Source organism: Natator depressus, chromosome 5 (assembly GCF_965152275.1).
Source record: "Natator depressus isolate rNatDep1 chromosome 5, rNatDep2.hap1, whole genome shotgun sequence".
NCBI classification, from domain to species: domain Eukaryota; kingdom Metazoa; phylum Chordata; order Testudines; family Cheloniidae; genus Natator; species Natator depressus.
This window is the reverse complement of record NC_134238.1, coordinates 44564570-44590348: the sequence shown is the minus strand read 5'-3', so window position 1 is coordinate 44590348 and position 25779 is coordinate 44564570. Positions and strand designations below refer to the sequence as shown.

General features: G+C 39.7%; 1 protein-coding gene across 8 annotated transcripts in view; it reads right to left on the bottom strand.

Moving 5' to 3' along the window:
* Positions 1-25779, bottom strand: part of LHFPL2 (LHFPL tetraspan subfamily member 2) — a 200106-nt gene that overhangs the window by 33862 nt on the left and 140465 nt on the right. The window contains exon 3 of one of the 8 annotated variants that reach the window (XM_074952680.1): positions 16051-16316. The exons of the other annotated variants lie outside the window; for them this stretch is intronic. The gene's annotated coding sequence lies outside the window, so the exon portion shown is untranslated. The remainder of the gene's footprint in view (positions 1-16050; positions 16317-25779) is intronic. 8 annotated transcript variants of the gene reach the window in all.

Below are 25779 nucleotides of genomic sequence, written 5' to 3'. Positions count from 1 at the left end.
TAAAATACTGTTTACAAAAAGATAGAGAACGAGGTTCACATTTACTTTACTAGGTGGAGATTTCATGTGAATGTTGGAAGGAAAAACCATTAAAAATGTATGATTTTTCACATGTAGCACACAGATAACAGAATTTGCCTGTGATGATAAAGTCAGAAGCAGTTTCCCAGTTTTCAAAAAACATCAAATACAACAGTTTGATAATGATTCTGTGACTCAGTTTTCCCAGAGATGTCATGGTGTTAACAAAAGTGGCTCCCTCAGAGGTGAGATCATGAGTTTTCAATTCTTAGGATTATTCATCAGAATTTCTGCATCCCTAAAGTAAATTAGCAATATTTCATATGTAATTTATGACAAGTTAATAAAAGCTCTCCAGGAGCTATGATTCAAGAAAGCAGAGTCACCTCTAAATTATTCCTTCACAATTCAAATCTTCCCTAAATAAATAAATGTTCTGTTTTCCAATTATATGTATTACTAAAACAAGCATCATGGTTGTACGTGAGTACTTTTACATAAATTAATTCTTGTATAAGGGATGCCCCCAAATGGGGGCACAGCTTTCCCACATCTCCTTTAAATGAGAACAGGGAAAAAACTCACATGTTAAGTTTTTTTTTCCATGAAGATGTACAGCATAATAGGGATATAGAAATTGCCATATCAGATCAGCCAGGCCATCCAGAGGGTGTGGGTGGAAAAGGGGCAGATTGCTCTTGGCTCCTTGTTTGAGAATGCCCCCAAACAGAGTGGCATTGTGACTTGGTATATGGGGTTGCAGCATCACTCAGGTCTGGCCCGGTGGCTCATCCATCACAAAGGAGGGGTGATCAAGCCAAATCTGAGCGAGTGTCATTGCAACTGGCGCATAGGGCCACAGCGCCATTTAGGTTTGGCCTGGCTACCTGCCCCTCCATCGTGAGAGGAGCCAGGCCCAGCCTCCCGGGAGCTGCAGGGTGAGTGTGGGGAGGGCTCGCTCTCCAACCCCTTCCTACCCCCTGGCTTCCTCTCAGTGTTTTTTTTTTGTTTGTTTGTTTTTTGTTTGTTTTGGAAAGGGGGAGGGGAGGCTCATTTTCAGATTTTGCCCTAAGCTCTCAAAAACCTCTGTTCAGCCCTGCAGATTAGACCCTTGGCCCATGTGATCCACAATCCTGTTTCTACCATTAGCCTGTTCTGGATGCTTGAGAAGAAGGTGCAAGAAACTTTGCAGTCTACAATAATGGAATAACCCATTCACAGGGAAACTTTCTTCCTTACTCTTATTATTTAGTAGTTGGCTTGTGTCCTGAAGAATGTGAGTTTATATCCATTATAAACAAAAATCCTATCTGGTGGAACTGTGGATGTTTTCTTTATGCAAATAAATGTTTAAGCATTTTTAATCCTACTAACCACTTAGCTTTAATTATAAATTGGGATGAGTGTCGCAAACAAAATGATACACTGTTAAAAAATATACATTTCCCTTTATCAGTTGTAAATTTGTTGCCTTTCATTTGTATTGAATGTTCTTATATTAGAAGAAAAAGTGAATAGAACTACCAAGTTTACCTTCTCCATGCCATTCATTATTTGTACACCTCTATCATGTTCCCTCCTATTTGCATCCTGTGTAAAATAAGCACTCCTATGCTTAAATTTCCCTTCATGGAGAAATTTTTTCCATGACTCAAATCATTGTCATGTCAGTCTCTGAACTCCCTCTATATCTGCTATATCCTTTTTTGAGAGAGGGTGATCAGAACTCCCTGTTCAGCAAGCATTAGCACAACTCATACAGAAAGTAGGTTTCATTTGGTTTGGAAAAATGACCTTTTATTCATGTTACTTTGCTTAAATTGGATTTGGATTGTCCATATGGCTAAGTCTACTGCAGATGTTCTGTAATCACTCATCCCTGAGATCCATACAACATTCAGAAATGGCAGTAACTATACAATGTCACTAATGTACAGGGTAACAACCGTCTGGTTACTATTTTATCAGACATAAAATGAATTACCCCAAATCATCACTCATACTCACTTCTTTTTAAGACATTCCACCTTTTGTGGCCAGACACTATGCACAGGGCTTGTCTATGTGTGAGTGTAATATACACTATCAGGGTGTGATTTCTAAAGTGCACTAACATGTTGCTGATTAATTGGTCCCTGTAGACCAGGGGTGGGCAAACTTTTTGGCTCTAGGGCCACATCTGGGTATGGACATTGTATGGCGGGCTATGAATGCTCACAAAATTGGGGGTTGGGGTGGAGGAGAGGGTGAGGGCTGGGGGTACAGGCTCTGGGGTGAGACTGGGAGCTGCAGGGGAGGCACTTGGGGCGGGAGCAGCGTGCGGAGCCCCCTGGCTGCCCCTACACATAGGAGCCGGAGGGGGGGGACATGCCGCTGCTTCCAGGAACAGCCCACCCCTGCTGTAGACCTTGCTGATGAGCACCAAAGATTCCCTAGAGTACTATAATGTTGTACAGCACTACATTAAAGCACATTAGGGAACCTTTAGTGTGCTTCAGCAATGTTTACACAGACTAATGTGCAACACATTAGAAATCACACCCCCGTAGTGCATATTATCCCACTGTGTAGGCAAGCCCTAAGTTACATTAACACAGAGCAAAGTGAGCTCCAATGTCTAAGTAGGGGAACCCAGCTACTTTCCCTTTTTTGTTTTTAATCAGAAAAAAAAACATTCATTTTTAAAGTGAATTCTTAATGCGTAATGTTCTTAAATGCAAAGATGATAAATAAAACTAAATGCTCTTTCCACTTATCTGCATTAGAGAAGTGTACTCTCCTCCACTTGTGCAAAATAAATTAAAGTTGGAGATAGATCCAAATTATAACATTTGAAGCCAGGGCTTGATCTTAAGTTCAGAAGTGTTCAGTTGCAGGTTTTTGGTTTGGCCCATCATAGAGAGGAGAAGAAGAGTTGCAAAGTTCAGATCTGAGTCAGCTGCATACTGTTGTTGCTTATTAAAAAAGAAAAAAAAAAAAAGCCCTGAAAGCAAGACATTAGAATAACAAGGTGAGACCCCTGCAACTATGTTCTAGAATGATTTTATGGCCAGTTCTACATTATCTCCTTGTACTTTTGAATCCTATTAACTGAAGATAGAAGGCTCCCACCAAATTGTAGAATTGAGCTTCCCCACATACCCATTCTGTCAACTTGAGAGGGGGTATAAATCATCTTTAGAAAAGTGGCTTTTGGCTCAGTTTAAACAAACAGCCTAATGCAAGGCCACACAGAAAGCTGAAACAGCAGTCCAAATGTATGAAACAACTGCAGGCACAATTAGATCTTTTCGTCTTATGTTTGGTTCAGTCCAAAACAAAGCCATGCAGAGGAGTTCCTATACCGTTTGTTTACAAAATATAAGTTCGAGAATCATACAATCTAAAATGAGGAGATCCTTTAAGCGTCTTGGCTCTAGTTTTCCTGAAATGTTATTCATTAATGGCATTGCAACTTTCAGTGAAACCTTTGAACTATGACAATGAAAGTAGCTTCTATATATTTTGGAAAAAGAAAAAGGAGTACTTGTGGCACCTTAGAGACTAACCAATTTATTTGAGCATAAGCTTTCGTGAGCTACAGCATCCGATGAAGTGAGCTGTAGCTCACGAAAGCTTATGCTCAAATAAATTGGTTAGTCTCTAAGGTGCCACAAGTACTCCTTTTCTTTTTGCGAATACAGACTAACACGGCTGTTACTCTGAAACCTGTCATTATATATTTTGGTGCTTTCAAACACACTATTTAAACAAACAACAACAACAAAACCTCAGACTGAGCAACTTTGCACAGGGCCCCACCCAGGTCTTTGTGAGATCACAATTTACACATGTTCAGTATAATAGGGTCTACTGGGCAAGTGAGTTGATCACTGTGCTATTCACTTTTGCTGGGCTTAGCCAGAGTAAATGAGCCATTGATCAAAGGAGTGCTCCCTGCTGTCTGAGGCAGAAGGGGGAGCACTCACAGGAAGAGTGATGTAAGAGGAAGAGAGAGAATTTTGTTTCCCGGTGGGGTTCAGAGGAAAGTAACCCCACCATCCCAGGAACTAAGAATGAGAAAGGGAGAAATCTCTCTCCATGCAGCCACAAAGTGAGAGGCATGAGGAAGGAGAAAATGTGATATTTTCTCCTCCTATTTCAGGCCCTTCAAAGTATGCCAGGTAATCTTCCAAAAAGGCACAAGGCCATCTCATGCGCCTCATATGTCAAGCAACATGCTGCATAGGGTATCAGGCACACCATCACTGAAGTGATGGCCATGGATACCAACTCATTATGTTAAAAGTGCGTCCCTATTTTTCTCCGCAGCTATCTGTATTTATAGCTTTGTACTGTTAGAAGGGGTGCATACACCACATTCTGCTGCAACTGGAAAGCTGAAATGAGGACCAATATCAAAGTTAAGTAAACATCCAAGAGTGAGCTTTCAGAAAAACGTTAATGCCACTAGTTCTTTCTAAAAAGAACAGGAGTACTTGTGGCACCTTAGAGACTAACAAATTTATTAGAGCATAAGCTTTCGTGGACTACAGCCCACTTCATCGGATGCACACAATGGAACATATAGTAAGAAGAAATATATATACATACAGAGAAGGTGGAAGTTGCCATACAAACTGTGAGAGGCTAATTAGTTAAGATGAGCTATTATCAGCAGGAGAAAAAAACTTTTGTAGTGATAATCAAGATGGCCCATTTAGACAGTTGACAAGAAGGTGTGAGGATACTTAACATGGGGAAATAGATTCAATATGTATAATGACCCAGCCACTCCCAGTCTCTATTCAAACCCAAGTTAATGATATCTAGTTTGCATATTAATTCAAGCTCAGCAGTTTCTCGTTGGAGTCTGTTTTTGAAGCTTTTCTGTTGCAAAATTGCCACCCTTAAATCTTTTACTGAGTGGCCAGAGAGGTTGAAGTGTTCTCCTCCCGGTTTTTGAATGTTATGATTCCTGATGTCAGATGTGTGTCCATTTATTCTTTTGCGTAGAGACTGTCTGGTTTGGCCAATGTACATGGCTGAGGGGCATTGCTGGCACATGATGGCATAGATCACATTGGTAGATGTGCAGGTGGACAAGCCCCTGATGGTGTGGCTAATGTGATTTGGTCCTATGATGGTGTCACTTGAATAAATATGTGGACAGAGCTGGCATCAGGCTTTGTTGCAAGGATAGGTTCCTGGGTTAGTGTTTTTGTTGTGTGGTTGCTGGAGAGTATTTGCTTCAGGTTGGGGGGCTGTCTGTAAGCGAGGACTGGTCAGTCTCCCAAGACCTGTGAGAGTGAAGGATCATTTTTCAGGATAGGTTGTAAATCTTTGATGATGAGCTGGAGAGGTTTTAGTTGGGGGCTGAAGGTGACGGCTAGTGGTGTTCTGTTATTTTCTTTGTTGGACCTGTCCTGTAGTAGGTGACTTCTGGGTACTCTTCTGGCTCTGTCAATCTGTTTTTTCACTTCAGCCGGTGGGTATTATAATTTTAAGAATGCTTGATAGAAATCTTGTAGATGTTCGTCTTACTAAAGCTCATGTAGGGCTATTCTTGCAGTTACAGATCCATAATAGGATGTGCACTCTTAACAGCAAAATGAAGCTTACTCAGGAAGAGTAAAAGGGAAGGCCAGTTTCACATCTGCAATTTTTAGACAGCATCCTTCATGCAGGCATCACAAAATACTTAGCAGTCACTTATAATATAATGAAAATAGAAAGGTTTTAAGCTGAGGTGTAGTAAGTTGGTTGGAGAGAGCTCCAAACAGACAGGACAGCAAAAAAGGAGTGATCCCAGTAGGCTTTATTCCCATTATTCCCCACTAAAATAATATTGCATATGAGCAATATCACTTGTTACTTAGACACCAAAAGCAACAAAGTGTAAATTGGATTTTATGCGTTCAGTTAAAAATCCCTTGCATCAGCTATATATTTATTATTGCTGCAAACTTGCATCGTTGTGATATGCTGTTAAACAGTTGCATATTCTACCCAAGCAGCTGCATCTTAGTGGTAAGGGAGGCAATGCCAAAATACAATATGTAATGTCTATAAAGTGTTTTGGCATGAAAAACATGATACGAAGCTAAGATATGAAATATTACTAATACACATTTTGCAAAATTGTTAAAACCCAGCTGAGTTTCCTTAACTGATTTCACATTTCCTTTTGTTCCATTTTTATCTCACCCTATTTATTTCAGCTTTTTTCCTGTCAAAAATACAGCTTGCAGATGTGAGACCTTAAAGTGCATGCCATTTGTGTGCCCCAATTACCTGTGTGCCAAAGGGCAAGAGAAAGAGTTGAGAATATTGTGCTGAGGTTATTCCATAAGGCTACTGATGGAACCCCTGTTCACTCCATCTTGCAAATTCACATTTCCTGGTGCTCTGATAAAGATGGCCAAAGTACATGTGGACTTGCTTCCAGCATAGCACAAATTATAATAAATGCACAGAAAACTGATGTCCATTTCAACTGCTCTGTTATTCTACACATAAAAGGTGAATCCTGACCCCATTAAAATCAATGGGAGTTTTGCCATTGACTTTAATGGAGCCAGGATTTCACCCCAAATCCCTGAAAGTGCAACACACTCAGGATTCTCAAGCTATAGTAGGTTTAAAAAAAAAATAGGGATTAATTTCCCTCTTTCCTCACTTAAGACAAATGTTGCATATTCTTGCGCTTTAGTCAAGCTAACCAAGATTTTCAACATCTCCAAATCAGGGTTGCAAATTTTCAATCAGGAGATTTGTTCCATTACTCCTTATTTATTGACTTTTGGAATTCCTTAACTCTACAGCTATTACATTATGTTTTGAAAACTTATTCAAGATCTTCCGTAATTCCAACATTTATTAAAATGTACGAAGAAAGAAAAGCCACGGTGTAGTATTTCTATTGTTTGTATTTCAAGAGAAAATTACAAATCACATAAAAAGTCATCACTGCAGGGAACAATCTTGGCCACAACTACTGAGATAGCCTAACTGTTCAGGAATTTACCAACTGGGAGTGGAATCATGAGCTTGCTTGCTTTCATTCTGTATGAAGTCACTAAAGTCTCAAGATTCCCAACTGAAGCCCAGTCACTGGTTGTCTCTGCACCACCTCATCTGCAAGACAGATCCAAATACTCATTCTTTGTAATTAGCATGAACTTCTTGTAATGCCTTTCAACTCTAATTAAGGCTTCTACAGCAAAAAATGTATTGGGGAGGAAGTACAGTTTGAAACACTAACATTTGTTAGCAAACATTAACCTCTGTTTCCTGATTGAAGATTTTCACCTTAAAGAAAAGAAGGCAAGGGATCTGACTGAGTACATCTGAAATAATGAATTATGCCTAAATGCTTTGCAGAATCAGTCTGGCAAATACTTAATTGTGCTTTTTGTTATAAAAAGCAATTTACTCGCATATGATCAGTGACAGATTTGGAGATGCTCTGTAATAATTAATGAATACAGTATGTCGACCTGGTTATTGGGATGTTTACTGCAGGAACATACTGGCTTTGTTTAATAAAAGGTCTTGGGGAAAAACAAGCAAGAACAGAAACAATAGATCAAGATAAGCCACTTATCAGCAAACACTTGAGAGCTGTTAAGAGACAGTGCCAGGACTGAAAAAGGTTCACAAATAGAGAAGATCAAAAGGAACACACTCTCAAGAGAGAGGAGCCATTGTTCAGGGGAACCAGGCTGAGATACACCTACCCACTGTGGTATCTGTAGAAGTCAGGCCTATCTAGATTACTATCAGGGATTGGTAAACCCTTACATAAGATACACATGCATGTAGATTTCAGAGTAGCAGCCATGTTAGTCTGTATTCGCAAAAAGAAAAGGAGTACTTGTGGAACCTTAGAGACTAACCAATTTATTTGAGTATGAGCTTTCGTGAGCTACAGCTCACTTCATCGGATGCATTCAGTGGAAAATACAGTGAGGAGATTTATATACACACAGAACATGAAAAAATGGGTGTTATCATACACACTGTAAGGAGAGTGATCACTTAAGATGAGCTAATACCAGCAGGAGAGCGCGGGGGGGGGGGGAGAGGGGAGGAGGGAGAAAACCTTTTGTAGTGATAATCAAGGTGGACCGTTTCCAGCAGTTGACAAGAACATCTGAGGAACAGTTCGGGGGGGTGGAATAAACATGGGGAAATCGTTTTACTTTGTGTAATGACCCATCCACTCCCAGTCTCTATTCAAGCCTAAGTTAATTGTAGCCAGTTTGCAAATTAATTCCAATTCAGTCTCTCATTGGAGTCTGTTTCTGAAGACTTTTTGTTGTAATATTGCGACTTTTAGGTCTGTAATCGAGTGACCAGAGAGATTGAAGTGTTCTCCGACCGGTTTTTGAATGTTCTAATTCTTGACGTCTGATTTGTGTCCATTTATTCTTTTACATAGAGACTGTCCAGTTTGGCCAATGTACATGGCACAGGGGCATTGCTGACACATGATGGCATATGTCACATTGGTAGATGCGCAGGTGAACGAGCCTCTGATAGCATGACTGATGTGATTAGGCCCTATGATGGTGTCCCCTGAATAGGTATGTGGACACAGTTGGCAACGGGCTTTGTTGCAAGGATAGGTTCCTGGGTTAGTGGTTCTGTTGTGTGGTTGCTGGTGAGTATTCAGGTTGGGGGGCTGTCTGTAGGCAAGGACTGGCCTGTCTCCCAAGATTTGTGAGAGTGATGGGTCATCCTTCAGGATAGGTTGTAGATCCTTGTTGATGTGTTGGAGAGATTTTAGTTGGAGGCTGAAGGTGATGGCTAGTGGCGTTCTGTTATTTTCTTTGTTGGGCCTGTCCTGTAGTAGGTGACTTCTGGGTACTCTTCTGGCTCTGTCAATTTGTTTCTTCACTTCAGCAGGTGGGTACTGTAGTGTATAACACCCATTTTTTCATGTTCTGTGTGTATATAAATCTCCTCACTGTATTTTCCACTGAATGCATCCGATGAAGTGAGCTGTAGCTCACGAAAGCTTATGCTCAAATAAATTGGTTAGTCTCTAAGGTGCCACAAGTACTCCTTTTCTTTTTACATGCATGTAGATTGTTTTAAAATCCTCTCTCTCTAAATGCTTCAGTTCATATTGTTAAATGATTTTTTGATTTTAAGAAGGCTGTCTGGTCACTGTATACCATTGGACACAGACTCCCACAGAGAAAAACCACAGGTGCCAGAACTCAGTCCACCTGCTCGGTAAAACATGGTTGTTACACAGGGTACTACAGCCCCAGGCCCAAACTAAAAGTGGTAGAATTATCAAAAAGAAAAGGAGTACTTGTGGCACCTTAGAGACTAACCAATTTGAGCATAAGCTTTCGTGAGCTACAGCTCACTTCATCGGATGCATACTGTGGAAACTGCAGAAGACATTATATACACAGAGACCATGAAACAATACCTCCTCCCACCCCACTCTCCTGCTGGTAATAGCTTATCTAAAGTGATCACTCTCCTTACAATGTGTATGATAGTCAAGTTGGGCCATTTCCAGCACAAATCCAGGTTTTCTCACCCCCCCCCCCAAAAAAAAACACAAACTCACTCTCCTGCTGGTAATAGCTCATCCAAACTGACCACTCTCCTTACAATGTGTATGTGTATGATAATCAAGGTGGGCCATTTCCAGCACAAATCCAAGTTTAACCAGAACGTCTGAAGGGGGGGGCGGGAGTAGGAAAAAACAAGGGGAAATAGACTACCTTGCATAATGACTTAGCCACTCCCAGTCTCTATTTAAGCCTAAATTAATAGTATCCAATTTGCAAATGAATTCCAATTCAGCAGTTTCTCGCTGGAGTCTGGATTTGAAATGTTTTTGTTGTAAGATAGAGACCTTCATGTCTGTAATTGCGTGACCAGAGAGACTGAAGTGTTCTCCGACTGGTTTATGAATGTTATAATTCTTGACATCTGATTTGTGTCCATTTATTCTTTTACGTAGAGACTGTCCAGTTTGACCAATGTACATGGCAGAGGGGCATTGCTGGCACATGATGGCATATATCACATTGGTGGATGTGCAGGTGAACGAGCCTCTGATAGTGTGGCTGATGTTATTAGGCCCTGTGATGGTGTCCCCTGAATAGATATGTGGGCACAGTTGGCAACGGGCTTTGTTTTCCATCCCACCATCAACCTCAGCATGGTCCAGTCCACACAAGAGATCCACTTCCTGGACACTACAGTGCTAATAAACAATGGTCACATAAACACCACCCTATTCCTGAAACCTACTGACCGCTATTCCTACCTACATGCCTCCAGCTTTCACCCTGACCACACCACACGATCCATCGTCTACAGCCAAGCTCTGCGATACAACCGCATTTGCTCCAACCCTTCAGACAGAGACAAACACCTACAAGATCTCTATCAAGCATTCTTACAACTACAATACCCACCTGCGGAAGTGAAGAAACAGATTGATAGAGCCAGAAGAGTTCCCAGAAGTCACCTACTACAGGACAAGCCTAACAAAGAAAATAACAGAACGCCACTAGCCGTCACCTTCAGCCCCCAACTAAAACCCCTCCAACGCATTATTAAGGATCTACAACCTATCCTGAAGGATGACCCAACACTCTCACAAATCTTGGGAGACAGGCCAGTCCTTGCCTACAGACAGCCCCCCAACCTGAAGCAAATACTCACCAACAACCACATACCACACAACAGAACCACTAACCCAGGAACCTATCCTTGCAACAAAGCCCGTTGCCAACTGTGCCCACATATCTATTCAGGGGACACCATCACAGGGCCTAATAACATCAGCCACGCTATCAGAGGCTCGTTCACCTGCACATCCACCAACGTGATATATGCCATCATGTGCCAGCAATGCCCCTCTGCCATGTACATTGGTCAAACTGGACATTCTCTACGTAAAAGAATAAATGGACACAAATCAGATGTCAAGAATTATAACATTCATAAACCAGTCGGAGAACACTTCAATCTCTGTGGTCACACAATTACAGACATGAAGGTCGCTATCTTACAAAAAAAAAAAAAAAACTTCAAATCCAGACTCCAGCGAGAAACTGCTGAATTGGAATTCATTTGCAAATTGGATACTATTAATTTAGGCTTAAATAGAGACTGGGAGTGGCTAAGTCATTATGCAAGGTAGCCTATTTCCCCTTGTTTTTTCCTACCTGCCCCCCCCAGACATTCTGGTTAAACTTGGATTTATGCTGGAAATGGCCCACCTCGATTATCATACACATTGTAAGGAGAGTGGTCAGTTTGGATGAGCTATTACCAGCAGGAGAGTGAGTTTGTGTGTGTGTGGTTTTTTTTTTGTTTTTTTTTTTTTTGGGGGGGGGGGGGGTGAGAAAACCTGGATTTGTGCTGGAAATGGCCCACCTTGATTTTCATACACATTGTGAGGAGAGTGGTCACTTTGGATAAGCTATTACCAGCAGGAGAGTGAGTTTGTGTGTGTGGTTTTTGGAAAGGGGGGGGTGTGTGTGAGAAAACCTGGATTTATGCTGGAAATGGCCCAACTTGATTATCATACACATTGTAAGGAGAGTGGTCACTTTGGATGGGCTATTACCAGCAGGAGAGTGGGGTGGGAGGAGGTATTGTTTCATGGTCTCTGTGTATATAATGTCTTCTGCAGTTTCCACAGTATGCATCCGATGAAGTGAGCTGTAGCTCACGAAAGCTTATGCTCAAATAAATTGGTTAGTCTCTAAGGTGCCACAAGTACTCCTTTTCTTTTTGCGAATACAGACTAACATGGCTGCTACTCTGAAACCTGGTAGAATTATGGAATTCTACCCCTCATAGGTGTAAACACATGAAGCCTGAGACCTGAAGAGGTGCAGTCTGAGAGACCAGAAAGGGGCAGCCCTGTAATCATGACAATCATATTTTCATCAAACATTATTTATTGTACACATCTGTACACAAATAACTTATTACCTCTTATTCCTTCCACTAGCTATCAAGCCATACTACATGTGCCTGCTAATATTTTTTCCCCCATTCAGCATGCTTAACATTACCTCAAACATTTTCTTTAACAATCCATAGAACACTGACAAGGAAGCACTTTCTCTTTACTTGAATTTGAACAAAAAACGACAGTACTGTAAGCTAGCCTACTAAGGGATCACTAAAACACCCTGTGACCCTGGGGGATGAAGAAACTGATGAAGTTTCTAAACATTTGTATAATGAACTACCATAGTGTTTGAAACAGACATTTTGGAATCTCTTTACTTAAAAAAGAAAGGTAGTTGAATGAAAATGAAAAATCCCCTTAAAAAAAAGTCAAGCCAGATAAGTAACTCAGCACAAAACCATGTAGGAGCTGTTTATATGATGGGAACATCTTTCCTGAGCATTTTATTGTGTCTGCATGTAGGGAGAAAAAGCAGATGCGGAGTTCGATTTAGTGGTTGTGGTGGACAACCATCTGAACATGATCCCCAAGTGAAAATGTGGTGGCTAAGAAAGCAAACAGAAACCTCGCATATATAAGCAGGGAAATACAGAGTAGAAATAGAAACATGTTACTGATATTGTATACAGCTTCAATTGCATAATTACTGAAACACTGTGTCCAGTTCTGATATCACAGACTTTAGAATAGAACTTGACAAACTGGACAGGGTTGAGAAAAGAGCTAGAAGAAACTGAGGTCTTGAAAACCTGCTTTACAGTGAAAGTCTAAAGTAGCTCAATCTATTTAGTTTATCAAAAAGACTAACAAGGTAACTTGACCACAAAGTATTTATGTAAGGAAAAGATTTTTAACTATAGAAGGCTCTTTAGTCTAGCAGACAACTGCATAACAAGACCCAATAAAGCTGAAGTTAGACCAACTCAGACAAGCAATAAGAGGTGGGTTTGTTTTTAAACAGTGAAGGTAATTAACCATTGGAGCAACTTACCTAGGGATACACTGGATGCTCCTTCACTTGAAGTCTTTAAATTAGGCTCTAGCTCAAACCGAAGTTATGGGGTTGATGCAGGAATCCCTGGTAAATTCTATGGCCTGTGTTATGATTCTGGTATATTATACCAGATGATCACAATGGTCATTTCTGGCCTTAAAATCTGTACATCTATTAATACATTTATGTTGTTAAGAATTGAAAAAGGGGGAGGCTGAGAAGGGCTGGTGAACAGTCCCAGCCTCTTAATTTAAAGGAGAGCATGTGCTTAATTGCTTTGATGAGCAGGGATGGATTAAAATGCTTTGCTGAATTAGGGCTTCACATCCTGACGGGAATGTATATGAACAGAGAAAGTTCTTAGATTTTGTTGCATTTGAAACTGTTTATGAGTATAACATTTGAGTTCAAAGATAAGATAAGATGCAATGCAGTTTCAGTATATAACAGAATATGGAAGAGAGATTGCTGAAACTGAAGTTTAATTGCTGTTTAACAGCCAACCAACCATACAACTTGTTACTTCAGAATGATTTCTCCCAAAATACAGTGTATATGGTAAGTATAAAATGGCAGATATTAGCACTAGTTGGCATTTTCAATGAAACACATTAATGTTACAATTTATTACTGATTATGATGCCTACTATCTGTCTTCTGTTTCATCATAAAATGTCTGTTTCTAGAAAGCTAACCGGTTTCATTAAAAAAGGAGCCTTTAACAATGGAAGGAAAAAATACAAACATAAGACTCAAACATTTATGTAAGTCTTTATCCGTGATGACAGAAAAAATCAGTTCTAGAGTCTCATCTCAGTAAACCACAAAAGACTTATGCTGAGGCAGAAGTTGTAGCTTGTACAACTTTGGACATTTAGACTGTACGTTAAAACGTAAGAATGGCCATAATGGCTCAGACCAATGGGTCATCTACCCGGCATCCTGTCTTTCAACAGTGGCTGGTGCCACATGCTTCAGAGGGAATGAACACAACAACAGGATAATTGTTCAGTGATCCATTTCCTGTCGTCCAGTCCCAGCTTCTGGCAGTCGGAGGTTTGGCTAATAGCCATTGATGGACCTATCCTCAATGAATTTATCAAATTCTTTTTTAAATCCAGCTATGCTTTTGGGCTTCACAGCACCCCCTGGCAACAAGTTCCACAGGTTGACTGTGTGAAGAAGTACTTCCTTTTGTTTTAAACCTCCTGCCTATTAATTTCATTGGGTGATCCCTAGTTCTTGTGTAATGTGAAAGTGTAAATAACACTTCCTTATTCACTTTCTCCACACCAGTTATGATTACCTCTATCATACTCCCCTTTAGTTGCCTCTTTTCCAAGCTAAACAGTCCCAGTCCTTTTAATCTCTCCTCAGATGGAAGTTGTTCCATACCCCTAATAATTTTTTTTGCCCTTCTGTACTTTTTCCAAGTCTTATATATCTTTTTGAGATGAGGAGACCAGAACTGCATGCAGTATTCAAGGTGTGGGCATACCACAGATTATATAGTGTCATTATGACATTTTCTGTCTTATGTATCCCTTTCCTAATGGTTTCTAACATTCTATTAAGCTTTGTCATCTGCCACTGCACACTGAGCAGATGTTTTCAGAGACAACATACTCCAATAATAATAACTCCAAGACATTATCTCCAAGACCTTTCTTGAGTGCTAATAGCTCATTTAGATCCCATCATTTTGCATGTATAGTTGGGATTATGTTTTTCAATGTGCATAACTTTGCATTTATCAACACTGAATTTCATCTGCCATTTTGTGGCCCATTCACCCAGTTTTGTGAGATCCCTTTAACTCTTTGCAGTCAGTCACTTTGGACTTAAGTATCTTGATTAATTTTGTATTGTCTGCAAATTTTGCCACCTGACTGTTCATTGCTTTTTCCAGATCAAAAATGAATCTGTTTAACAGCATATGTCTCAAGATCTCTCTTCACTGTGAAAACTGACCATTTATTCCTACCCTTTGTTTCCTATCTTTTAACCATTTGCTGATCCATGAGAGGACCTTCCCTTTTATCCCATGACTGCTTCCTTTGCTTAAGAGCCTCTGGTGTGGGACCTTGTCAAAAGCCTTCTGAAAGCCCAAGTACACTGTATCAACTAGATCACCCTTGTTCACATTCTTGTTGACACCCTGAAAGAATTCCAAGATTGGTGAGGCATGATTTCCCTTATAAAAGCTGGGTTGAGTTCCCCAATGTATCGTATTCATCTATACGTCTCATAGTCCTTTCATTCTGTACATTTTCCTGCTCATAGCTTTCACCCACACCATAAACTGTGATTTTATGTTATAAACTAGCTGTTTTTAATGACAAATATGAGTAACTATAAGAGAAGTTCACAAAATTCTCAGTGCAAGTTTTTCAAAAATAGTTGCCTAGAGTTAGGCTATTAAATCCTTACCTTAATCCTTAAATAAGTGATACGATTTTCACAAGAGCTCAGCACTCTCATCTCCTCAGTAGCTTTAAGCACTCAGTTTTGAAACCTTGGCCTCAAAGTCTGCTATAGTAATATCTCATGGCAGCACTGTCAGTTGGCTATTTGACTATGACAAGAACCCACAGCAGATGACTTTGATAAAGTGATCACAACACAATACTAAGTCCCAGGAGATATATGTGGGCTTTTCCTTCACAGAACAGTAATTCATAAGGACAGAGTTAACCGTAAAGAATCTAAAAAAATCACTGTTATTCAAAGAGTTGCAGATGTGATAACTAATACACACTTCAACAGGGCTAACATCATGTCATTTCAGACCTTTGTATGGTCCTTTTGTCAGTTTACATGACCTTCCATAGGATAACTGATCCCAACCAAATCACCAGTCTGAAGTGTCTTGTGTCCAAATTTTCAAACTTGGGTGCCTAAAATTAGGCACCTAAACAACCATCCTGATTTTCAGGGGGACAGAGCCTCTACAACTCCCATTGGCTTGCTGTGTGTTGCATAAATTACATCATGTCCCACATCTCTTGAAATTGTATGTCTTAGAAAAACATAGCCAGATAGCAGCACCACATTGGACTTTTCACTTGCTTGGATGCAAGAGAAAACTTACTGAATTAGGTTAGATAGTGTTCTCACTGCCTTCCCTTCATCTGGGTCTTTTGTCGTGGGAGGGTAGTTTTAGACTGAGGTCTAGGTTCCAAAGAAAGCTTGCTGTGGGAGGCTGATTCAATGCATCTTCTGGTCTTGCTCCCTACCAGCCAATTTTTGGGAAGCACAGACACTTCCTTATCCTTCCCAGCACTCCACTGCGCCTTCTGCCTCCACCAGTAGAGAGGAAGTTGCTGCAATCTCTGTGGCCTTCCCCCAACAGAACTTCTATCTCAAGAAGAGAGAGAGAGAGAGAGAGAGAGAGAGAGAGAGAGAGAGAGAAGGATTTCACCAAGACATATATCAGTACAATACCTCGGAGAATTTGAGTACTGTGTTGGGTTTTGTGACATGAACAGATGTCCACTAGGGACTCATATGAGACCACTTACTTCTGACCCATGAAAAGATTTTAACTCCTATCCCAAAGTAAAAAGTTTAGCCCACTGGGCTAACGCCACCTCTCCCCTTTGGTCTCAAATCTAGTAGACAAATGCATGGTGTTTCAACTTTTACCAAAGAGCTTTGTTAATAAATCCACTAGTGTTAATATCCGATTCCTAAGAGTCTGAGAGCTCAGATGGAGTCATTCCACAGCGGAAAGTGGGCAGTCTATGGATTACGAAAGGCACTTTTAAAATTTTTTGCGGCAAGGTACATTTTTTGGAAAGTCCCAGTGCCAAGACTGTTGTAAGAGCCAGATTAGCTGGTTTTATTATTCCAGTATTTAGTTTTCCATCATGCTTAAAAATACCATATTTGAATAATGTAAAACTTACAAATATTGGGCCAGATCCGCAGCTGGCAAAAATCAGCATAACTTTACTGAAATACATGGAACTACACCAATCTATGCCAGTTGAGGATCTGCCCCATTATGTATTAGAAAACTAGTTCAATGAGGAATAATGAAATGTATTTATAGCATAAAGATTTGTATGAAGTTGGTTTTGATGAGGTTTTCCTTTTACACTATCAAAAGTAACTCTTCTTTTTGTTTTGTTTCCCTATGACCAATGTTTGCACTGACAGATAATTTGTCACTCATAAAATTAAAAAAGTGAATCAACTGAGCACAACTATTCTCGTCTACGTTCATCATGATTTTGTTTGGCTCCCACTTGTCACAGATATTAATTTTGTTCAAATACCAGGGAAAAAGAATGGCAAAACAAAGTTCCTAAAGTGAAAGGGACAGCGCTATTCAGGTAAAGAATAAAAAAATCTAGCAGATCATATACGGAGCCGATTTCCTTTGTTGCTAGTTCAAATTTACCCACAAAAATTAGAGGCAAACAAATTAGTAAGTAAGTGCTTTTTCAGGGAGAATACACAAAATGTGCAATGTTAGCTATGCAAGAAAGTTTAACACTAGGCATAGTTTTCTGTTGAAAAACAGTTCACATAGCAGTTAAATTAAATCATTGCACAACTTATTGAAACATTTCCCACAATTGCTGTTCATCCCTTCTTTAAGATCCAGAAGCTATATAATAGAGAAAATTTAACTACTATAGAGGAGTGACCTATGATTTCCACCTTTTAATTTTTTTTTTTTTGGTTTTTAAATGACTACCATTATGAAAAGAATGGGAACATTTTGCTTCTGGCCAAAATTTCCACTCATCCTTCCAAAAAAAAAAAAAGTTGGATCAATGGTTGACTTATTTATTGATTTTTAATTAGGGCTGAGAAGAGATTGGGACACTGTCAGAGCATTTAATTTATTATTAGAGTTAAACAATAAAAAATGTTCACATAAAAAGCGATGTTTTCCATCAGTTAATTAAACCTATAATAACTTAATGATGACCACCTTGCAACATTAAATACCCTTCTACAAGTAACAAATTAACTCAGCCAGCCAATAAATCAAAGCATCAGGAAAGCTACTTTCACATATACCCAGGAACACACCATTAACTTTTCCCTCAAACCTTGTCAAATAAATAGCTTTAGCAACACACCCGGGAGATCATCAGTTTGGGCTATTTCTGAACAAAATTTTTAAAAAAGGCGAATCCAGCTTGACAAGAGAGTAGAGAAAACACTATCTGTCTTAAAAACAATTTAAGCTATTAAAAGAAAGTATTTTTAAATTCTAATTCACTTTTTCACAGTAAGTGCTGACTGTTTACTTTTGCCAAATTGTTGCTCATTTTTGGAAGGTGCAGAACCAATGGGGTTACACCTGGCCCACAGCGTGACAGCATCCTGGCAGAGAGGAGCTAACCAAGCACTTTCTTGCTCGTTTATCCAGTGCACTTTGAACATGTGGTCATCAATAGCTGTATCATGGAGTTCTAAAGAACAGGCAGGAACACCATGCAGGGCAGCAAGATGGCCAAGGGATCCAGGATGTTCATATGTAGCATTAAATAGTCCTGGGACCAGATAACTTGCCTCTGCAGGTGGTTCAGGTGCCCAAGATGCATGATGAGCATCATTGTGGGGGAGCAGGCCAAGAAGGGCCCCCTTTCATATATTCTCCAGGTCCAGCCACCAAGCGAGTTCTCATAGGACCAGGGCAGGACCATGACTCTCTTGTTCATGTGCTATCTAGAGGGGAAGTACATCACCTCAGCCAAAGTTGTAAGGGTGACATCTGGCAGGCAGCAACACATACATAAGTGCCGACATATGGCCTAGTAGCCCCAGACATGTATGAACCATTGTTGACAGATTCGATTTTAGGTCCTTTGCAGCTGACTGGAGAGACCCGTGGTAGGTAAGCTCTCACTGATCAAGAGTTAATCATGGCTCCTATGAACTCTATCATCTGCAATGGTGTAAGAGACAGTTTCTCATACTTCACAATGAGTCCTAGTTGGGAGAACAGGAAAAGGACGCACCCCAGGGTTGCCACAATCTCCTCCTGGGACCTGCCTCTATCAGCCAGTTATCCAAGTATGAGTAGATGTGAATTCCCTTTCTTCCTTAAATGCACAGATGCCATTTGGTGAACATTCTTAGTGCCATGGAGACTCCAAAGGCAAATACGCTGTATTGGTAATGTTTGGGTCCCACTGTGAATCTTAGGTTCTTCCTGTGAGCCAGACAGATTGCTATATGGAAAGAAGCATCCTGCAAGTCAAGAGCCATCAATCAAGTCTTGAGCTTGAAGAAATGGAACAACATAGGCAAACATTAACATCTTGAACCTGAGATGATTGTTGAGTCTTCACAGGTCTAGGATAGGAGGAAGGCCCCCTTTCTTTTTCAGGAAATACTGGAAATAGAAGTCTCTTCCCCTGAATTCCATTTCTACTTGTTCTGCAGCTCCTAGACAAAGCCATTCTGCCTATAATGGATTCTCTTGAGAAGGGCCCTGGTGAGGGACAGGGAAGATGGGCTGACATGGGGTGAAGAGTGCAACTAGATAGGGAGCCATGGATGATGATCTCTAGCACCTATCTGTCCAATGTTATGGTCTATACAATGGAATGGGGCAAGGTGGCTTCTGGTCTGGATCTGATGTGGCTCCCAACAGTCCCATTACACTTGCCGACCTGCTGTAGGAGCAGGGTGCATTGTCACTGGCAGTCGCAGAGAGTCAGAGGAGTAAGATTTTTTTCTCCAGATCCTTGTCCTTAGGTATACTCTTGTTTGATTTGATTTTTCCTGCATGGCTAAAACAACTGAAGAGCCTGGGTTGGAAGGGGTACAGAAGTACTTAAAAAAACAAATTCTACCATTAAAAAAAAATAAAACGGGACAAAGAAAGATGGACAAGCATATTTACAAGTTTGAAATTTTATACAGAAACATTGGTTTTATTATACCTAATAAAAAAGTTTTTCTTGTTTTCAAACTTTTTTTTTGTTAAATTAATTATTAAAGAGTCTTTCACAGGAAGCCATAAAAAGAAACAATGAGCAAAAAGCAATTAAACCACTAGTGAGTGCAAGGAAAAGATAAGAGAATACTAAAAATAAATCTGATGTAGTTGTGAGGGTGGTAAGGAAGGAAAGATCAGTAAAATGTCCACATCTTTAAACAAAAGTAGATATAAAAAAATTCACAAGAAAGGGAAGTAGGAATGAGCTGCTCTTAGGTAGACATTATGGAACAAAGGACACAATTGGAATACTAACAGAAGGTTATAAGAACCTGTAAAAAGCAGGAGATATGAGAGAAGATCAGCTGCTGCCTAATGTTATTTAAACAAAGTTTAAGGAGGGTGGAAAGAACCAGCAGAAATGAAAGGGCTTGATACCTCCAGAAGGTGCAGGGGGGTGCAATTTGTACCCATGCACTTGCTGCGGCAACTGCATATGAGTGGAGATGGAGTCATCCTCTGGAGTAATCAGGTGATAGCACTTCCACTACTGTCCCTCACAGGAGGGCAGGATTAAACTCCAGACAGGACTCCTAGTGAGCCTTGCTGATGGAGACTGGCCACAGGACAGAACAAATTACCCCATCTCACAGGTGCCTATGATAATTCTGCACACTTTGCCACTCCATTCTATGTGGGCTTTCCCACACACAGAGCTCACAATCAGTGGAAACCAGATACTGAATCTGGACAATGTTTTTTATCTGATTATACAAGAAGCAAGGAATAGAGATGGGGAAATCATACATGTACTGAATCAAGATATAAGAGAAAAACTACTCCTGAGCAAATATCAAAAAATGTCAAAACTACAGGCACTAATAATTATACAGGGGCTTTATCCCCAGAAATATTTGTTAAGAGAAGTAACCCAGAAAAGCACTTTAAAAAAAAGCTGATGTAGGAGAAGCAAACACTATTTTAGAATGGGTATACATACATCAATAGGGAGGAAATGGTTGACAACCTTGAATTACAAGTGATTGCATATGATTGTGAACTGATTAAAATTCTCTAAATTGTGGATGAGCTCATAGGGACAGCAATGAACGGACATTTTATTTCAATATTGGAAGCTTTGGAAATGAAGTTAGTTGCTTCAGTCTCCTGTGTAGAGGTGATATGGGGCTAGGAAGCACATCATGTCTAGAAGGTCACACAATGGGATGTGATAAAAGCACAGCAGACATAGGTCCCTCTACAAAAGAAATTCAGGAGAGGTGAAAAAGAACGTTACAGAAATCACAGGTTAGTCAGTCAGTCTAACCTCAACACAGGACCAAATTATAAGGCAACCTAAAAGTTTCTTAAAAAGTAGTTAAAAGCAAACCACAGTGGAGAGCAAGAGACTACAGAAATCAAACCTGAATTTCATGTTGCGTTGCTCTAGAATGACAGAAGCAGCCCCAGATTTGCAACTATTTTTTTAAATATAAAAAAACATCCACAATAACCATCTCTTGGGGGTAAAAGGATAGTTTATCCTCTATGCTCTTTCAATTGCTGTTCTAAGATAGAGTGCCTATCCGTGGCAACAATAGGGTGGTGGTTTATGTGATGTAGACACTTACTTAAAAGGAGCTAGTCTGAGACAATTTATTTCTTACAGCCTCTGAGCAACTATTAAGACTATCTTGGGTTGGTTTAAAACTTGCAGCATGGTGGTGAAAATTTCTGCATCCCATTATCAGTCACCTGAACTATCCAGTTTCTTAAGAGTATTGTATTTCAAGTTACAGACTATATAATCTCACATACACTCAGAGTGTAGCATTTAAGGCCCAACATATTCATTTTATGATTCACACAGCATTTATGTAATGCTACAAAGTCACAGCTTGATGAAAAGTATGAACGTAAACTGTTATTTATTGTTTAAAAGTTAAGAGCATCCCAAGTTTGTTCTGAAACAGCTAAAAAATAATTACATACTGTAGTAGCAGGATATTGCAAAACAAGATGACTTTTTTCAAATCCCCTCTCTCTCACTTTGAGTCAGCAAAGAAAAAAGTCAAATAGCAAACTGAATGCATAGGTATTCTACAACACTTAACTTGTAATTAATCACTCAACAGAACAAACGTCTTTGTAAGACCAATAAGGCACGGAAGCAATTAGTAAAGAAACACAAGGAAGGGTTTTCCCTCTGAAGACTTAAGTCATATTTGTATTAGGACTGGAACACAAGGAATGTTATAATGCTCAAACAGCTATTGTACTATTCCCTAAGAAGTTTCTATGCTAATTTAAAAATGTACCATTTACTTATTTCACTGTATAAACTAACATACACTGAAACATTTATTTACAAACAACTCTTTATGTTTTACTTAGGAAAATAAAGCTTTAACATACACCAACCTTAAATGGCAGACAACGCAGCTACACATGCATCTAATTTAATCTTGTTAGGACAAAGTCATACTCACACACAGTGCTCCTGTGGAAACTAGAGATATTCTGATTCTGATAAGCTGTTATGCATGCAGTCACAAAAACGCAAGAAAGAACAAGACTGAGAAAATAAAGAAGAAATCCTTTATTATTTCAGAAAGAAAAACAAGAAATTCAACTCTGTTTGATCCTAATATCAAATCCAAGCAGCAATCGCTTTTTTAAGAAAGCACTAAGTTATGTTCTCTTGTAACTTCCACTGGACAGTTAAACAATTTAACTCACAGTAAGACTCTTACAAAATAAAACTGAGTTTTAAGCTGCAAAAACTACTACAAAGTTTGACCATGATCCTTCAACTTGATCTACATGTACCCTGTACCAACATGGATCTAATTACAGGACCACGGTCTAAATTCCTATGACTAGTTCTCTCATATAAGAAATTACCGTGGAAACTTAGAAATTTGGTATTTTTAACTATACATCTTTTAATTCTGTGTAGTTATTTTCTTGAACAGAAAGATTTCTTAGTTTTAGAAATGCCTAGTACAATTTGAAAAAAATTCTATCCCCAAAGCCAAAATTTTGTCAAGTCATCATTCCCATAAGGATTACCTCATTATTTGATCTGAGTAAATCATTCCTTTCGCAGGAATACAGGCTTCTTCTGAGGATTAATATGCTTCTACAAATGTGTCTTGGAAACGAAACAACAAAATGACTCAGTTACTATGTTTTCACTCCGTTTGTCTGGTATTCAGGAAGCTAGACTCCGATTAGCAATCATCTGAAAAAACTCTTAAAATGATGAGTGGCCTTTTAAAAATTCATACAAGTGCATATATGTATAACGAAAATGCTGGGAAACAGCTTCTTTTCATAACATGAAAAAAAGCAGATAACGTTGAAACACAATTTCTAACAAACTGACTGACTTTTTATGCAAACAACCTACCTCCTGTGAGGGGTGAATTTCAAAAAGCTCAGAGACTTAAAACAGTCTAAAAATGTGGATGATAGTTTTTGTTTTTCAGTCTCAAATTATTCAAGACAGGTTCCCACGAGATTTCTGATTTTCCCAGACCTGTACACAGAGGCTATGATGCTAGCAGACAAGACGTCTGGGTACCTTGAACTGAGACAATGATTTCCCTAAATGTGACAGATTAGCTTTTGGCTTTGTCCTAGTGGAGCAATGTCAATTAGTGTGCTGTGCCCTTTAAATATCCCCTCTCTGAAATCTGGTATATAAAGTATATACCTTTAAAGATGATGCAATCAAAGATCTTTTTAAGAGTTCTCTTTAGAACCGTCTCCAAGATACAACTCAACAGAAAATATTAAAGAAATAGACTAAAGACAAAATAAAGGATAGTTCCGCAGATTCCCTCAAGATGGAAACAATTATAAATGGAAGAGTTATGAACAGTTAGAAGAATAATATACTATATTATAATAGTCCCTCAAGCCCCATATCCACTCGGAAATTGACTCGTTGACAAAGGTTGTCTTTAACTAACATGGTAGATTCCTTTAAATGGCAAAGATTGCAATCCAGGAGCACGTAAGAGCTTCGTAGGGAAGTTGGCTCAATTTTAAGTCTTCATGAGATCTACAAAACAAGCTGTGGCTGTGCTAGAGTCAATGTAGCTGGACTGAAAATCAGGAGGGGCTTCACAATTATTTGAAGAGCTTTTTCTCTGGTGCAATCAACACAACAAACCAGTCAAGTTTCTAGCCACATTCCCTTCATGTAGTCTAACGTTCTCTAAACTACAAAACAAATAAAGAACAAACCAAACTTAAATAACATGAACAGGGCAGCTTGTGTCTCATGGCTTCAGTGGTAACTGGTTACCTCAAGGCAAACAAGAAGCCTTGGGCTTTTTCCAATTACCCTCAGCTGAGGAAGTCATTCCCAGAATGGTACAGAAGTACTGTTTCAGGCTTTTAGTTATCTTGGCACAGAATTTCTGATGACAGTGCACCTTTTCACTCTCCAGTAACAAACAATGCAATACATAAATTAACCAAAAAAAAATAAAAATAAAAATCAACTTTGTGCTATGACCAAGTTACGACCTGTCATCACCATATGAATTTGTTTGAGAAAATTGTGAGTTTGGAAGGAGAGAGAATGGAAGCTTGAATTCAGCTTTCAGCTGCAGCATGTACTGCGTTATGTCCACCTCAAAGTATACTGCATTATAGATGGGGCTGGTAGCCATGCCTATTATTGATGTATCCTGAAACTTCTCATGTCAGACCATATTTTCAGTTGCGAACTAACCACTTGGGCTGAAATTTTCCATGCCAAGTGTCTGCCTCAGACTTTTTTTTTTAGTTCAGCCAAAACAGCTGAACTATTTCCGAGAACAAGACTAGAGGAAAATATAGTGTTTTGCAATGTTAAAAGAAATCTTTTTTCAGAAAAGCTCTAGGACACCCATACTTTGGAGCAAGCACTTGAAATTTGACAGGAGGGTAGCCTTTATGTCAGGGACTTGCCTTTTGACGTTCCTGTAAAAATCTGCCCAAATTTGCCCATGTTATAAGACGCTAGAAAAAAAATCGTAGAATTTAGCAGCTAAAAATCTCTGACAATTCCACCCTCACTGAACATGCACCAACACATCTCAGCTCATACTACTGAACAGACAACACATGTGCCATCTCAACAGAGCAGGTGGTCATGTGCCAACCTAGGAGGGATATGGAGCAAAGCAAACTTTTTCTGTAATTGCTCCTCCAGCTGCTATAGGGTAGGGCTGGGGATTGGAACTTATAGCAGAGAGCGGGTGCTCTCCCTCTACCCTCCCACGCCCAACCTCAGGCAGTGTGGAAGAGGAAGGTGTCTGATTCAAATGCAGAGGCGACAAAAGCCAGTCCAGTGGGGAAGGGAGGGAAGAAAGGAGTAGATAGGAATGAGGAGCCTGGTGAGACTGCAATTAGAGGAGGAGGAAGGGAGAAACTATGACTAGTTGCAAAGTCAAGCACTCAAAAGACAAGAAATGCCAGAATTAAGGTTGTCCGTGCAACCTTAATTCAATTCCCCTTAGGAGTATGCATTATGATACAGTCTTTAATTACATGATGATCATATAACTATTTGACATCTGCCTCATTCAGTACACAGCTGCTCTCCAGAAGCTGTTGTCTGATGTACTGCTGTCTCATTTGTTGCAGAAATGGGAAGGTGTGTAGTGAATAAGGCTGGGGTTCAGGAAGAGATAGGATGGTCTCATGGATAAGACAGCTGAATGCTTGCCCTGGAGAACTGAATTCTAGCCCTTCTTCTGGCACAGAGTTCCTACATGATATTAAGCAAATCGTATAAGCCAAACTTTTCACATATGATTAGTGATTGTGTGCTCCTCATTTTCTGGGTGCCAAACTTGAGACCATAGGATTTGATTTGCAGAAGTGTTCAGCACATACAGATGCAACCGAAGTCAA